This window comes from Littorina saxatilis, linkage group LG4 (assembly GCF_037325665.1).
Source record: "Littorina saxatilis isolate snail1 linkage group LG4, US_GU_Lsax_2.0, whole genome shotgun sequence".
NCBI lineage: Eukaryota > Metazoa > Mollusca > Gastropoda > Littorinimorpha > Littorinidae > Littorina > Littorina saxatilis.
The window spans coordinates 48753735-48768258 of NC_090248.1; the positions used below are offsets into that span (position 1 = coordinate 48753735).

The window sequence follows — 14524 nt, forward strand, 5'->3', positions numbered from 1 at the left end:
AGGGTTGCATAAATATCGAGTAATTTTAGTGAACAATTTCTCAGAATTGCCATTCTATTTTTAGTAACATGGGCTTTTGGAAAAAGCCCAATGAGCAGTTGTATCACAGTGCGTCACCTGCATCTAATGGTGGTTAGCTACTTGTAATTAATGAACTTCTGAATATAAATTATAAAGGTAGGAGAAAGGATTGTAGTGTTGAGAACACATAATTATAGGGGAAGTGAAAATACAAGTGCCAGTTTGGCAGCTCATACATAGTTGTAAGAAAAGTAAAATATGCCAGCACTGTTAAACCTTTCGCTCTTTTAGTTTTAAACATAGTCATTATTTAAATTATTGGAACCCTTCTGTCAGTTCAATCATTCAGTCATTCCTGTAGGTTCTTAAAAATCTAAAATTGTACTCGTGATGCCTTTAAATATGCACTGTTCCCATCTTTTCTCACATCTGTTCTTCTTCTTCTGCGTTCGTGGGCTGAAACTCCCACGCACACTCGTGTTTTTTGCACGAGTGGAATTTTACGTGTATGACCGTTTTTTACCCCGCCAATTAGGCAGCCATACGCCGTTTTCGGAGGAAGCATGCTGGGTATTTTCGTGTTTCTATAACCCACCGAACTCTGACATGGATTACAGGATCTTTTTCGTGCGCACTTGGTCTTGTGCTTGCGTGTACACACGGGGGTGTTCGGACACCGAGGAGAGTCTGCACACAAAGTTGACTCTGAGAAATAAATCTCTCGCCGAACGTGGGGACGAACTCACGCTGACAGCGGCCAACTGGATACAAATCCAGCGCGCTACCATCCCCGCCCCTCACATCTGTTTATGTGCAGTTTTTCCTCTACTGTACATAACCTGAGTAAGCAGACATAAACATAATTCAGGCACAGCAGTAATTTCAAGCTCGAACCCACTATCGGCTAATGAGGCTGGCAGTGGCACAAGCTGTCCAATCTAAAGACAAAATAGGGTATCTATCCCTACTACAGTATCACAATCAGAATGGTGAAGATATAGACCCATTGCAGGGGTGGGGGTTAAAGATGGACGAAGAAGTGTGTTATTGTGTCCTTTTAATTATTGTCTAAATCTGCCTCCATATGTAACTTGTGAGTATGCTTATTATTAATTACTATAGGCCAGGTCCTGTTGTGAACAAAGTCTGAATAAAAGCAGTGTTCATGCAATGTCAAGCTACATGAGAAAAGAGGTCAGGTCTCAATCTATAATGGATTCAAAAGGCTGTACTGTAGTGACATGGTTGGAGAGTGTGATGCTTTTACTCTGACGTCATCTACACTCTTAGGTGTAGTGATGAAGATTTCAGACTTCCAACCAGTCTTCGCATATCAAAATGCAAAAAACTAACATATTTGTCTGCTTTGCTTTCCCTTCCCTTCCCTCTATGTGAAGATACATAAATTATATTTTTAAAAAATTGTATTCAGACCTTGTTCTTATTCAGGTTTCCAATGTGCAGTACATTGCATTATATATAACCAGAAGAGGACTAATCAGGTGAAATTTCTATTGGTGTGTCCTCCGGGGGCTATTATCAAAATAAAACAATGCTTTTGATGTTGATATTTATGCAGATTGTTACAAATACTGACATTTAAGCTTGGGCAACATCACAAGTCTTGAGGGAGAAAGAAATAAAGGTTTAAAATCAGCACTTTTTTGGTTCAGGTCTATCTTATCGTGGAGTCTCTCCTTTGTCTTTGCCTTGCTTGTGAAAAGCTGATAGACCTGAACACTGAAACTTTCTAAAAGTACATTATTTGTAAGGGACTGTCATTGTAAGATTGCACCAGAAGGAAGGAAGGACTTTTGTTGACAGACAATGTCATTAAAACTACAGTACTGTATTATAAAAGAGAAGTGTTATAATGAAATGTTGCATTGACGCTTTGAAATGTTCGGGGGGGGGGGGGGGGGGGGGGGGAGGGAGGGAGGAGGATTGTATTCTCAATTCTGCCATAGTCTATGCTGAGATTATTTTATCACCTAACTCTGCACCAACACATCAATCACCCCTGTCACCAAAAAATGTTCTTAGTTTGATTTGAAGTGGTTTATATCAGTGTCACACACACACACACACACACACACACACACACACACACACACACACACACACACACACACACACACACACACACACACAGATTCTTGAGGATCAACAGATCGTTTGGGTAATGCACATTTCACCCAGTGTCAGAATTTACAGTACACAGTGTTGACTTTTAAGTTTAAGCAGTCTGCAGAACACAACAAATGTGTTCATGCATCATTTACTTTTTTTCCCTGATGGGCTTACATTGACTTTGCACATGTAATTTAAAAACAAATTGTGAATATTTGTGTACAATTTGACATTTCACTTTTTCAGACTTTCAATCACTATTAGTATTAGGCATCTCTTACTGAGACAAACTTACACTAACAAAAACTTGTACAAAAAAAAAATGTGTATGCACTGTGACAGTTTGGTCCTATCTCTAATTACTACTAGCTATCCCTTTCTTCAAAAAGTTAGTGACAGTGACATGGAATGGGGGGGGGGGGGGGGGATGACAAGACAAATGGTGGTTGTCGCTTGGGGAGTGAACTTTGTCAAGTGATGACAGCTTACTGTCTCATGGGGCAATGCAGTTTCCTTTCCTTAGGGGTGTGAGTAGCTGTAGTTTGTCTATGTTGGGTTGCTGAAGTGAATGACTGGCAACAGATTGTATTTGACTGTGTTTCACTGTTTGCGCTTTTTCATGCAACATCTGGTTCTGTGTGGTGAGTAGTTTTGAAGGATATAAAATGCTTTTGTATGATTTAGATTAATGTCATTTGATTCTGAATTTAATGATCATCATGCACATTTGGATAAAGGACCTAGAAGGACTGTAAGTGCTTGAATTATTAGTGGTTGTACACACATTAAGTTCCATTAGTTCACGTGAAAAGTGAGATGGTGGTTTTCATGTATTTACTAGTTTAGCAGACAATGTTTTCTTTTTTGTTGGGGAATATGTGGTTTGTGAGCAGTTTATATGTAGATTTGCCTGTAAAAGTATGAACAGTATGTTTAGAGATATAGCAGGAGTGTGAATCGACAGTGTTATAATCAGGCTAAAGTCTTTTTGTGTGTAGGTGTTACAGACCTGGTAACCCATACAATTTCGCCCTATTCAGTACGCCTGATTGTCTAAAATTTAAATACGATCACTACGGTCGATGGAGAAAAAGTACGACGAGAAAAATTCCTCGACTACTTTTCTTCACAAGTGCATCCCTGTCATTGCTGTATTTTCACCGGGGCACTGTTTATTTTAATGGTTAAAAACAACTTTCTAACTCGACATTTGATCAATAATTACAGCTTTTGTCATTGAAAGAAGCATTAACGGCGCAACAGATGCGTGCGAAGCATGTTTGAATCATCGATGTTGTAATGTGTGGAATACACTATTCTTTCTTCTGAAAATACTCCCAAGTTTGTTTGAGAATTCTCCAAGTAAAAAACAGGGGTTCCCAGGTCTGGTGTTATGATTGTGAAGGGTTGATCATTGTTCCTTGGTGTTATGTTGCTCCCAGATTATTTCATCCTTCTGTGATCGGTGTGTGTGAGAGAGAGAGTGTTAGACTGAGAGGGGCATACAGAATAATACAAAACTTTCATTCAAATCAGTGCTTTATTCAATGACAAATTAAGAAGTTTGTAAAATGTTGAGAAAGTACATTATGAAACCTCCCTGCCAAAACATTATAATTAGCAGCAACCTCTTCGATAATTCTTGGTCATGTGAAGTTACGCATTTCCATTAGAAGCAGGGAAAACTTTTGGTTTTAATTTGTTGCTCGTGACATTTTCTATGGTTCTTGCATTCAATTTTTCATAGCAGGAAAAGATATTTGGGACAAGAATGAAGTCAGAATCAACCAACTTTCAAGATGTAACATTTGAATTTGCTGCGTCTGTCTGATTACCATGGGTTTCATCGTGTTTGCTTTTTTGGGTCATTCCTCACAGCTGTGGTTATACAAATATATTTATAAACAACAGGGTACATTTATGAAGTTTTACAAAATTAGGGCCAATTATGCTGGCGATGGATGGTTTACAGTGCATGAATATGCAGTCAGAGTAATTCTCAACCTCTCAAAGGCATGGAAAAGTCATTTGATTTGGTCTGGTGATGACACTGGGATGGTACATGGATACCATCTCTGACTCTGCACATAAAGTGCACATAAAGTTGACCCGTGTCTGTCTCGGCCAGATTCGAACCCGTGACACTAGAATCACAAGTCCATGAGTGCCCCATAAACTGAGCTACCCGGGTGCTTGAGATATGTTCAGAATTTCCCTTCTACAGGCACATATATCCTTTTCCTTGTGCTTCCAACTCTAAAGTGAGATCTAGACTTTCCTGGATTCGTTTCTGTTGATTTGTGCCATCAACATTCATTTTTAGGTCAATCCTGATGTTTGTATGTGGGTTATTCTCTAGAGCTGGATGGATACCAGTTGAAGCCATGTTACGAAGGTGATATTTCTTTACTTAACTGAGACATTTTAACCACACAAATTGATTTCATGAATAAATATTGGTTCCATTTTTTTTTCTTGGCTTGCAGAGAAAGAATTAGTAATACTTGCACATTTTGTTTGTCTACGTTCATTTCAAGGGTTTCAAAGTTCATCACCTTCGTGACATGGACACTAAAGGTTGTGACATGGATTTGAACACTAACAATTTTTTAAAAGACAAAAATGTGTACTGTGGTGTTATTTGTGTGTGTGTGCATGTTTGTATCATTTTCTAACTAGAGTATTACTGAAAAAAGTAAAGAGAATAGATTCTAGTTGCCATTTGATATACGTTACAATCATTTAAAGGACTGACCATGCATGTCTCAAAATAGTACACAGCTCTGGAGTGTAGAATAACCCCTGTATATAGGGTTAGCAACAATTTACTGTGTTCATGAAGTGAAAGAGCAGGGACAAGGTGATATCCAGTGAGACATTCAATGGACATGCAGTACTTGAAAACTATACTTTTAGAGTCAACATTACATATTGTCTTTCGGAGATGGTATGCTACAAGCCTGCAGCACTGTTGGTGTCAGGCACAAGGGAACTAGACAGTGGAGACAGCAAGAGACGAAAGCTCAGAAGTTTCCACTATACGGCCAGCGCTATAAGTAGAACCTGTTGACTCCCTTGCCGCCATTATTCAGGCTTAGGATATTGATTGCATTCTTTTTCCTCCAGCATCGTTCCTGCTGTTGCGTTGCACATTTTGTGCTGCTCTGGCTGCTGGTACTCATGGCGCTGCAGTCAATCTCAGCAAACCCGAAACTTGCCCTCTGCATAATTCATGGCATCAGATTTTCCTTGCCTCCGAGACCAAACGCATATATTCCAGACACAAGCTCTCGACACAGAAAAGGTTCCACTTGTTGATTTCGTTACACGGCCAGGGATTTAACAAACGGCAGAGAGGTTTTTGGTTCTAGCTTCACAGTGCAATGCAAGCAGGCTCTAGTTTTGGCCTGATAATGTCATTGCAGCTCAGTGGCGCTGAATCCCCCCTCCCCCCTCTTTTTGATTTTACCCCTTTTTTGTGTGCTGTACTTTTATCTTTTTAAAACCTTGTGCAGAAAATGAAGGAATGTATGGGAAAGAGAGAATCAAATGGGCGATTCAATCAATAGCATCAGGGAAAGTGGAGCCCAAGCCAGACTGAGATCCCGGGCATAGTTTGCTGAAGAATTTCCATTGAACATCCTTGGGAAATCAATGGTTGCCATGACTACCGGAAGTAGGGGAGATGGGCTCCCCTTTGACAAGGCCGTGAGGGGGAGGGGTGGGAGTGTGGAGGTGAGGGGGGAACAGGGGTTTGGCAAATCAGGCAGGAATGGTGGCTCAGCCTTCTCCTTGTGGCAGAATGACCAGGGACTGTTCAAATCTGCTGAGGTGACGGAAAACCGGTTCCATCATTCGCGACCGTTTCTCCTCGGTCCCTGCCATCTTTTCAGTGCCCCTCTCAGCTGGTTAATCCTTGACCTAGTCATGTTCGTGATTAGTGCGCGAGACAGGACACTCGTCTGCAGGCATCTTTATTCCAAATACGTGTTGCACAAAGTTTGTGGGTAAGGCCTAAAAAAAAAATAGGTGTGGTTACGGTAACCCGACCTACCCTATTTTTAGGGGCCGACCCTATAACTTTTTATTACATTTGTCAAAACAAAAAAAAAACACACACAGGAAAACCAGTGCAGAAAACGCAATGAAAGCGAAAGCGCCCGAGTCGCACACTTATTTCCCTGTCAAGTAGGTTTAATTTGTACACATTAGAACAAAAAGTAAAAAAAAAAAAAAGTGATTGCCTACCTTCCTACCCTATTTTTGTTGGCTATGTTACCGTAACCACACCTATTATTTTTTTTGGCCTAACGACACTAACTTGTTGAATGTGGTGGATAGTTGGGCCGAAAGTTTAAAGCAGAGTATCCTTGTCCTACGTTTCGAATGTTCACCAAGACGTGGCAAGTCTCCTTTTTTACATTTAGTCAAGTTTTGACTAAATGTTTTAACATAGAGGGGGAATCGAGACGAGGGTCGTGGTGTATGTGTGTGTGTGTGTCTGTCTGTCTGTGCGTGTGTGTGTGTGTAGAGCGATTCAGACTAAACTACTGGACCGATCTTTATGCAAGAGTTCCTGGGGATGATATCCCCGAACGTTTTTTTCTTTTTTTCGATAAATTTCTTTGATGACGTCATATCCGGCTTTTTGTAAAAGTTGAGGCGGCACTGTCACACCCTCATTTTTCAATCAAATTGATTGAAATTTTGGCCAAGCAATCTTCGACAAAGGCCGGACTTCGGTATTGCATTTCAGCTTGGTGGCTTAAAAATTAATTAATGACTTTAGAGCAAGCCTTTTTAACGAAAGTTTTTGATTTAGCGCTATATAAATGTTCTTATTATTATTATTATTATTATTATTAAAAATCTGAAAATTGTACAAAAAAATATTTTGTTATAAAACGATCCAAATTTACGTTCATCTTATTCTTCATCTTTTCCTGATTCCAAAAACATATAAATATGTTATATTTGGATTAAAAACAAGCTCTGAAAATTAAAAATATAAAAATTATGATCAAAATAAAATGTTCGAAATCAATTTAAAAACACTTTCATCTTATTCCTTGTCGGTTCCTGATTCCAAAAACATATAGATATTATATGTTTGGATTAAAAACACGCTCAGAAAGTTAAAACGAAGCACAGCGCAACCGCTACTGCGCCAAACAGGCTTGTCACTTTCACTGCCTTTTGCACTAGCGGCGGACTACCTTCATTTTCATTCTGTGAGTTCCACAGCTTGACTAAATGTAGTAATTTCGCCTTACGCGACTTGTCTTTGATATATATATATAATGTTGATGTTCACTTTAATATTGTCAAGGGAAAGAGGACAAAGCGTGACAAGATTTTAGAGAATGAACCAATTTAATTGGCTACTGATGCAGTTTCAATTGATGTCTTGTTTTCTCTAAAAGTATATATGTTTTCTGTCTGGATTTACATGATATGAGTGCGCTTCCCAGCTTAGAATAACTTCCGAATCATCATAAAAATTATGTATTTTGTTGGTCAACAGTGTGTGTTTGTGTGTGTAAAGCTGTGGTAAAGCAGCAGGATGACAGAAATATATGTGAATAAGTTGCGTGTAAGAAATGCACAGTTCAGCAGATCTCGAATATGGGGGGGGGGGGGGGGGGGGGGGTGTCGAAACGCACATATCTTTAGATACAGTTCTGTACAAATGAGTGAGATGAGCAAGTTGGGAATCCTCTGTTTCCTGAGCATTTATTTTAACGACTGGGTGTTTTTTTTAAATGATGTGTGCTAGTGATGATATATATGCGCGCATAAGTTTTAGCATTAAGCCTGATGTGACAAGCATCGATTACCCGAGTCGCTGTGATGAATAAGATACGGTGCCTATTTGCGGCAGAACAACCGTCACAATCGAGTCGAGTGACGTAGAAGAGAAGTGTACTTTTTACTTTGGTCTTGCTCAAGACAGGCGAGGAAATGATAGATAACGTTATTACTGTAGTCTCTGACCCGCTTATACGATGCAAGGTCCGCTCAGGTCGTGCGTTAAGAAGGGCATTCCGTGAAGTGAATTCCGAATTTCTGATTATGTATCTGATACGGTATCGTACACGGCCGTATTTTTAGCCTTTGTCGCCACCTTATCTAGGCATTAGGGATGCCCCCACACGAGCTCTACCTGACTGAACTGTGGATTTTTAATAGTACGGTAATCACATGGTGCCCCTCCCCTCTCCCTCCTCCCCTCTGGGCCCTGAATGGGGGACAAGGCTGTTGCCACAGGTTGCTGGAGTGACGTCAAAGCCGGGAGCTCCTGCTCGAGTGTCGTGTGGCGGTGTGTACACTTACTCTGTACCTATTGTCGCCCCGGCCCGGAATACCGACAGTGCCTTTCGTCATCGGTGCTTCATAAATCCCCACGGCGAGAACCAACGTAAGTAACGTCAGTTCGCAAAATGTACTACAGCCGGTTCTGAAAGTGAGCAAGCCAGTTCTGCGTTGTGGTTTTTATGCTCATGTGGCTTTGATCATTGAGCGCAGTTTCCCGTCTTGGTATATTATGTGCGCGAGTAGCTGTATTTGTTGCGATGCTTTGTCTGATATGATTCTATACATACGTTTTTGTTCTGTTAGAGGAATCGCGTGGAACTTCCATGGTTTGTTCTTTAGCCATGAGATAATGTCTGACTTATTCAAGTGCTAGCAGGTGTTGTAGCAGCTTCTGCGCCGCTGAACTGTTGAGGATTACCGCGGCAGGTGCTCGAAATATTTATTTCAGTATGCGCTGACTTAGTGTGTTTACATTGCTCTCCTTACACGTGTAGAATCGGATATTTAAAAAAAAAAAAGCAAACACTGTGTGGGTGCGCATGCATAGCGTCAAAGGTTACACGTATCTTTCTCTCTCCCGTCATCTCTACATAATGTCATTTTGTGATTTGTTGCACACTACACACGTAGCTGCTGCGATTTCTTTACGCGCGCGCGCGTGTGTGTGTGTGTGTTATCAGTGTAAGTTTGTAACAGCTTTTTTGCTGTTGTCGCATGTTACGCATCGATTGAGGGACTGTGCACTGCTTGTACATACTAATTAATATACTTGAACAATTCCGAAATTGGCTGATCTACAAATGATTCATATCTTGATTATTGTTGACACCCCACCAGCTGTTGTCCCACCATTTGTGCCCGACGTTGTGTACAGGTATAAATAGACTTATATTATTCCGTTGTTTCGATCGATTGGACGAAAGGGTTTGCTGAATAGGTGAGCTCCCGGTGCATAATTTGAGTATCAAGGTGTCTTGTCGGGTGCAAATGTGTTCCCTAAATGTGAACGGAGAGGGATGGGCGGGAATTGCGTAGAGCTCTAACCAGAACTGTCATTTTATGATAAATTGAGAAAACACGGCAACTTCAGACCGGCATGTTATGTTTTCTACTACATAAAAGGTTTGGCCTAGATTCAGTTTTGCAGGTAGTGTATGAAAGTCCTTGCCACATGCGTACCATGTGTTGCGCAATCGAAACATCCTACTACCCTGTTCTTGGACCTCACAATAATTATCTTTGTACATGTTGTTTTTCGTTCATGGTCTCTCAACCTCTTCTTGTGCAGACGAGATTAGATCTACCAGTGATTCGGTGCACTTTGCACTACAGAGTGTATAATTATGTCCAGGTTGAAGGGTTTTGATTTATCGTTTGACAAATATACAGTTTGTTTTGAACCACAGTATATTCTCTCTCTCTCTCTCTCTCTCTCTCTCTCTCTCTCTCTCTCTCTCTCTCTCTCTCTCTCTCTCTCTCTCTCTCTCTCTCTCTGTCTGTCTTGTGAGCATGCAAGCTGCGGTCTTGAGTCACAGTTGTTGACTGCACATTTCTGAAGTACTTTGTTGATACACAAATGCGCCGCTCTATTAGTGACACAACCAACGCAGAGGGGGTGTTTGTCGAGAGGTCTTTTAACGTACCTTACAGCATAAACTAAAAGTACCCCTCCATTACAGTGTCGGAAGGCTCCTGTGTTTGGCGAGGTACAAAACTCTGCATGCATTTGGAATGAGTGCAGTACTGAGGTAATATCCACCTTTGTTGCCGGAATAGTAACAGTAGCAGATGTGGGGTTTCTCCTGCGTTCTGCTTTACCATAATAAAGTAATACCTGAAACGTGAGTTTTTAAGCGGTTATAACAGTATGTCGGATGCAGCAAAGGTAGTGCAAGTTTTCTGCTTCTTTGGAGAATTAATCAGTTGTTTCGTTTCCTGTGGTTTGTTTTTTCAACGACTTCTAGAATGTTTGTATGCCAGGTGTGACAACATAAAGTAATCAGCCGTTGCCAAATACTTTCAAGTATGACTTGGCTGTGGAAAGGCATTCAACCTTCTCCGTCGTGTGCATAGCACCCAGAGGGGTATTGAATGGAATGTCTACGGTGGAGTGGTTTTTTTGGTGTTTGTGTGTGTGTGTGTGTGAGCCGAACGTTTTTAATAAAACTTGCATTGTATTGCGCTTTTATTATCACTCTACTTTTTGAATTCTTGGTGGTAGGTCGGCACATGTGTGTTGTACTGTTTTTTGGCTGTTCAGCTATAGGACCCATTTCCGACATCTAGGTGTTTGTGTGATTGTTTGCGTCTGTGTGTGTCTGTGTGTAAGATTTAGAAGGAGGCTTGCGTGGGTGTGCCTACCATTTGCGTTAGTGCACAATAGAATATCTTTGTCAATGACCGTGCTTAATTTTGAAATAACCTGCGTAGTTGTAAAGGTGCGAGAATGCGCTGTATAGACTCCCCTTCCCCCACTCACACAAATCACACAATGACCTGCAGTCTTCTCCCTCCTCCCCCTCGTTTAAACTTAAAGTGAAGTGTTATCGTTTATATCCGCACGGTCTCTGCCTTAAAACAAATTTCCCGTCATTAGTTGAATTTTTGTTGTGGACCTTTTTTTTTTTTACTTCTAAATCTGTTTCCCTGTAGTTGCGTGCTTCCACTAGTGAACCGCAAAGCATTGGAACTCAGCAAAGCCGGTGTGTCATTTCAATTACTGTTGTCAATGAGGTCAAGCCGGAGGAATCGCAGCTATTTAATTTTGAATTATCGGACTGGTAAAGGGGGTCTCAGGGCGTCCGATGTCCGCACACGATGTCAAGGTCCAGTTGGAAATACTTTGCCTTCGTGGTAGGCTGTTTTCATCACGGCAGCAGCGGGTGCGACCTGCAAGAACTATTTGATTGGGTCAAATATTGGTTTCTATTATTCATCCCAGAGAGAGAGAGAGAGAGAAAGAGAGGAGGGGGGGGGGGGGTGCATGGATATTTTGTGATGTCTCTGAAGTGTGAAGTGTTTGTATAACTGTGCTAAATGTGCTCCAAAGCCTTGGAACTTCTTGCTTGAATGCAGTGATTGAAGGATTAGTTGGAGACTGACTGTTACAGAAAGTGCATGCGTTTGCACATTTACTGTCTCGGACCTATGCCAAAGGTTAGCACTGACGTCAGCAGTGTGTAATTTAAATTAAAAGCCAATACAATGTTGCTTATGCCGAATCACCTGTAGAGTTTGTTGTTAAAGTTCAAAGGTTGCACTACTTATGGGCATGACAGTAAGGTCTCAACTATCAAGGTATTACTTAACAGGATCCCTTTGATCAGCAGTGATGTAACTGATAGTAGTAACATCCATTGTCATCAAGTCTAATCAGTGATATTGTCAGTCTTTTTATTGTTAGTTTCAAACATGCATTCATATTCATTCTGTATTGTACATTTGATCACCTTGAGTAAGAAGAGGAAGGCCCACATTCCATGTGTTGATATAATTTGACCTGTAGGAGTTAATTTATCAGCACTTACTGGCTTTATATGGAGTGTGGATTTATTTCTATCATGGTTTTAGATATCCGTCTTGTTAGTAAGTGTGCACTTCTTTCCTTTTTAGATCTTTTATTCGTGTTGTTTATTTTATCTAACAGTGCTTTTTGGTCATTTTAACATAAGTACAGTGCTTTTTGGTCTTTTTACATTCAGTCAAGTTTTGACTAAATGTTTTAACGTAGAGGGGGGAATCGAGACGAGGTTCGTGGTGTATGTGTGTGTCTGTCTGTCTGTGTGTGTGTGTGTAGAGCGATTCAGACTAAACTACTGGACCGATCTTTATGAAATTTGACATGAGAGTTCCTGGGAATGATATCCCCGGACTTTTTTAAAATTTTTCCGATAAATGTCTTTGATGACGTCATATCCGGCTTTTTGTAAAAGTTGAGGTGGCACTGTCACACCCTCATTTTTCAATCAAATTGATTGAAATTTTGGTAAAGCAATCTTCGACGAAGACAGGACTTTGGTATTGCATTTCAGCTTGGTAGCTTAAAAAATAATTGATGAATTTAGTCATTAAAAATCGGAAACTTGTCATTTAATTTTTTTTTTAACCATCCAAAACTAATTTCATCTTATTCTTCGGCGTTTTCTGATTCCCAAAACATATACATATGTTATATTTGGATTACAAACAAGCTCTGACATTTAAAAATATGAAAATTATGATTAAAATGAATTGTCCAAAATTGATTTAAAAATAATTTCATCGTATTCCTTGTCGGTCCCTGATTCCAAAAACATATAGATATGATATGTTTGGATTAAAAACAAACTCAGTGCGCTAAAAAGAATAGAGATACAAAAAAGCGTGTTATCCTACTCAGCGCGACCATTACCGCACTTTTCTGGCTTGTCGTTGTCACTGCCTTTGCCTCGAGCGGTGGACTGACGAAACTACGAGTATGTGGTCTTGGTGAAAAAATGCAGTGCATTCAGTTTCATTCTGTGAGTTCGACAGCTTGACTGAATGTTGTTATTTCGCTTTACGCGACTTGTTGTTTTATGGTTTAGATACCTATATTTTCAATGTTAATAAAGCTAAGTGATAGCAAAATGGGTACACACAACAGAGACCAACATAGCAGCCCATAAGACACTGTCATTTGTGCAAATGAAGAAGAAATTAATTAAGATGGTTTTTAGGGTAACACAATTGTAACCATTTTAATAACAAAACCATTTGTTGCATTGGCTGGTTGTTTTTTCATGGAGTCTTGTAGACACTGAGGTCGTGGTGTTTGGTATGGTTTTTTTATGGGAGTATGGCAAGCTGCTGTGAGGACATTAGTGGAAGGTAATGTGCCACTAAGCTGGTGCTGGTCTGGTTCACTGCTAGGTACCTGTGGTACTGCAAAGGATACTGCAAGCAAGCAGGCCAACTTTTGCATATAATTGTATGTGTTTATGATGACTGTTCATCAAAGATCATTGATTTAAAACGATGCTTCTGTTTCAAATTAACACAGCCTGTAGTATTTGGTTAATGCTGATCTTAATGTGGGGGTAAGGGGGAGGTTAGTCTGCAAAATTCACATAAAGAGGGATCAAATCAGCCATGACTGCTTTGGGGTATTTTGATCCCCAGCCAGCCAGTTCCAGTAGTGTAAATATAAGGAGCTCAGTCTCTGCATCTCTGTGACTGCTTGAGTGCAACAGGAATGAAGTGCAGGCACAGGTCTAGGGGGTAGTTTAGACTGTCCATAAATGCTAACAGCCATGCATCTGGATGGAGCCAAATACTGAAGTAGAAAGAGAAGCAAACTAAGCATAGCTTACAGACAGGCCAGGAGGTCGGACGTGGAAGTTTTTAATGCATTCTGGCAGTAAGGAATGCATTTCCTCGAGTATGATTTCTAAAGGTTTACTCTGTTTAATATTCAAAGCAAGAATGTGATTAATCATCAAATATTGTAAACTTCTTCTTCTTCTGCGTTCGTAGGTCGAAACTGCCACGTACACTCGTGTTTTTGCACGAGTGGATTTTGACGTGTATGACCGTTTTTACCCCGCCATTTAGGCAGCTATACGCCGCTTTTGGAGGAAGCATGCTGGGTATTTTCGTGTTTCTATAACCCACCAAACTCTGACATGGATAACAGGATCTTTTCCGTGCCCACTTGGTCTTGTGCTTGTGTGTACACACGAAGGGGGATAAGGCACTAGCAGATCTGCACATAAGTTGACCTGGGAGATCGGAAAAATCTCCACCTTAACCCACCAGGCGCAGCCGGATTTGAACCCAAGACCTTCCGCTTTGGAGGCCGGCGTCTTACCCCCAAGCCATTGTAAACTAAAAGTTGCTGCATTTTGCAGTCATTAACTGCTGTGTTTCCCTGCAGAGAAATATAGATACGTTATTCCATATTAGTGATGTGCATAGCTTTTTGTCCTAATATGTGGTATCACCTGGACAACATAGTTGTCCACTCAGACTCTACTGAGGCATTCAAGTCGGCGCTGACCACCAGCCGCTGCTAGACGACGTCTCTGCGCACACCCACCCG

General features: G+C 40.7%; 1 protein-coding gene across 7 annotated transcripts in view; it reads left to right on the forward strand.

Moving 5' to 3' along the window:
- The window catches only part of LOC138964957 (plasma membrane calcium-transporting ATPase 2-like), a 155305-nt gene that overhangs the window by 9385 nt on the left and 131396 nt on the right, over window positions 1-14524 (forward strand). Inside the window, exon 1 of one of the 7 annotated variants that reach the window (XM_070337048.1) lies at window positions 10075-10214. The exons of the other annotated variants lie outside the window; for them this stretch is intronic. The gene's annotated coding sequence lies outside the window, so the exon portion shown is untranslated. Of the gene's footprint in view, window positions 1-10074; window positions 10215-14524 lie in introns of those variants that run through there. 7 annotated transcript variants of the gene reach the window in all.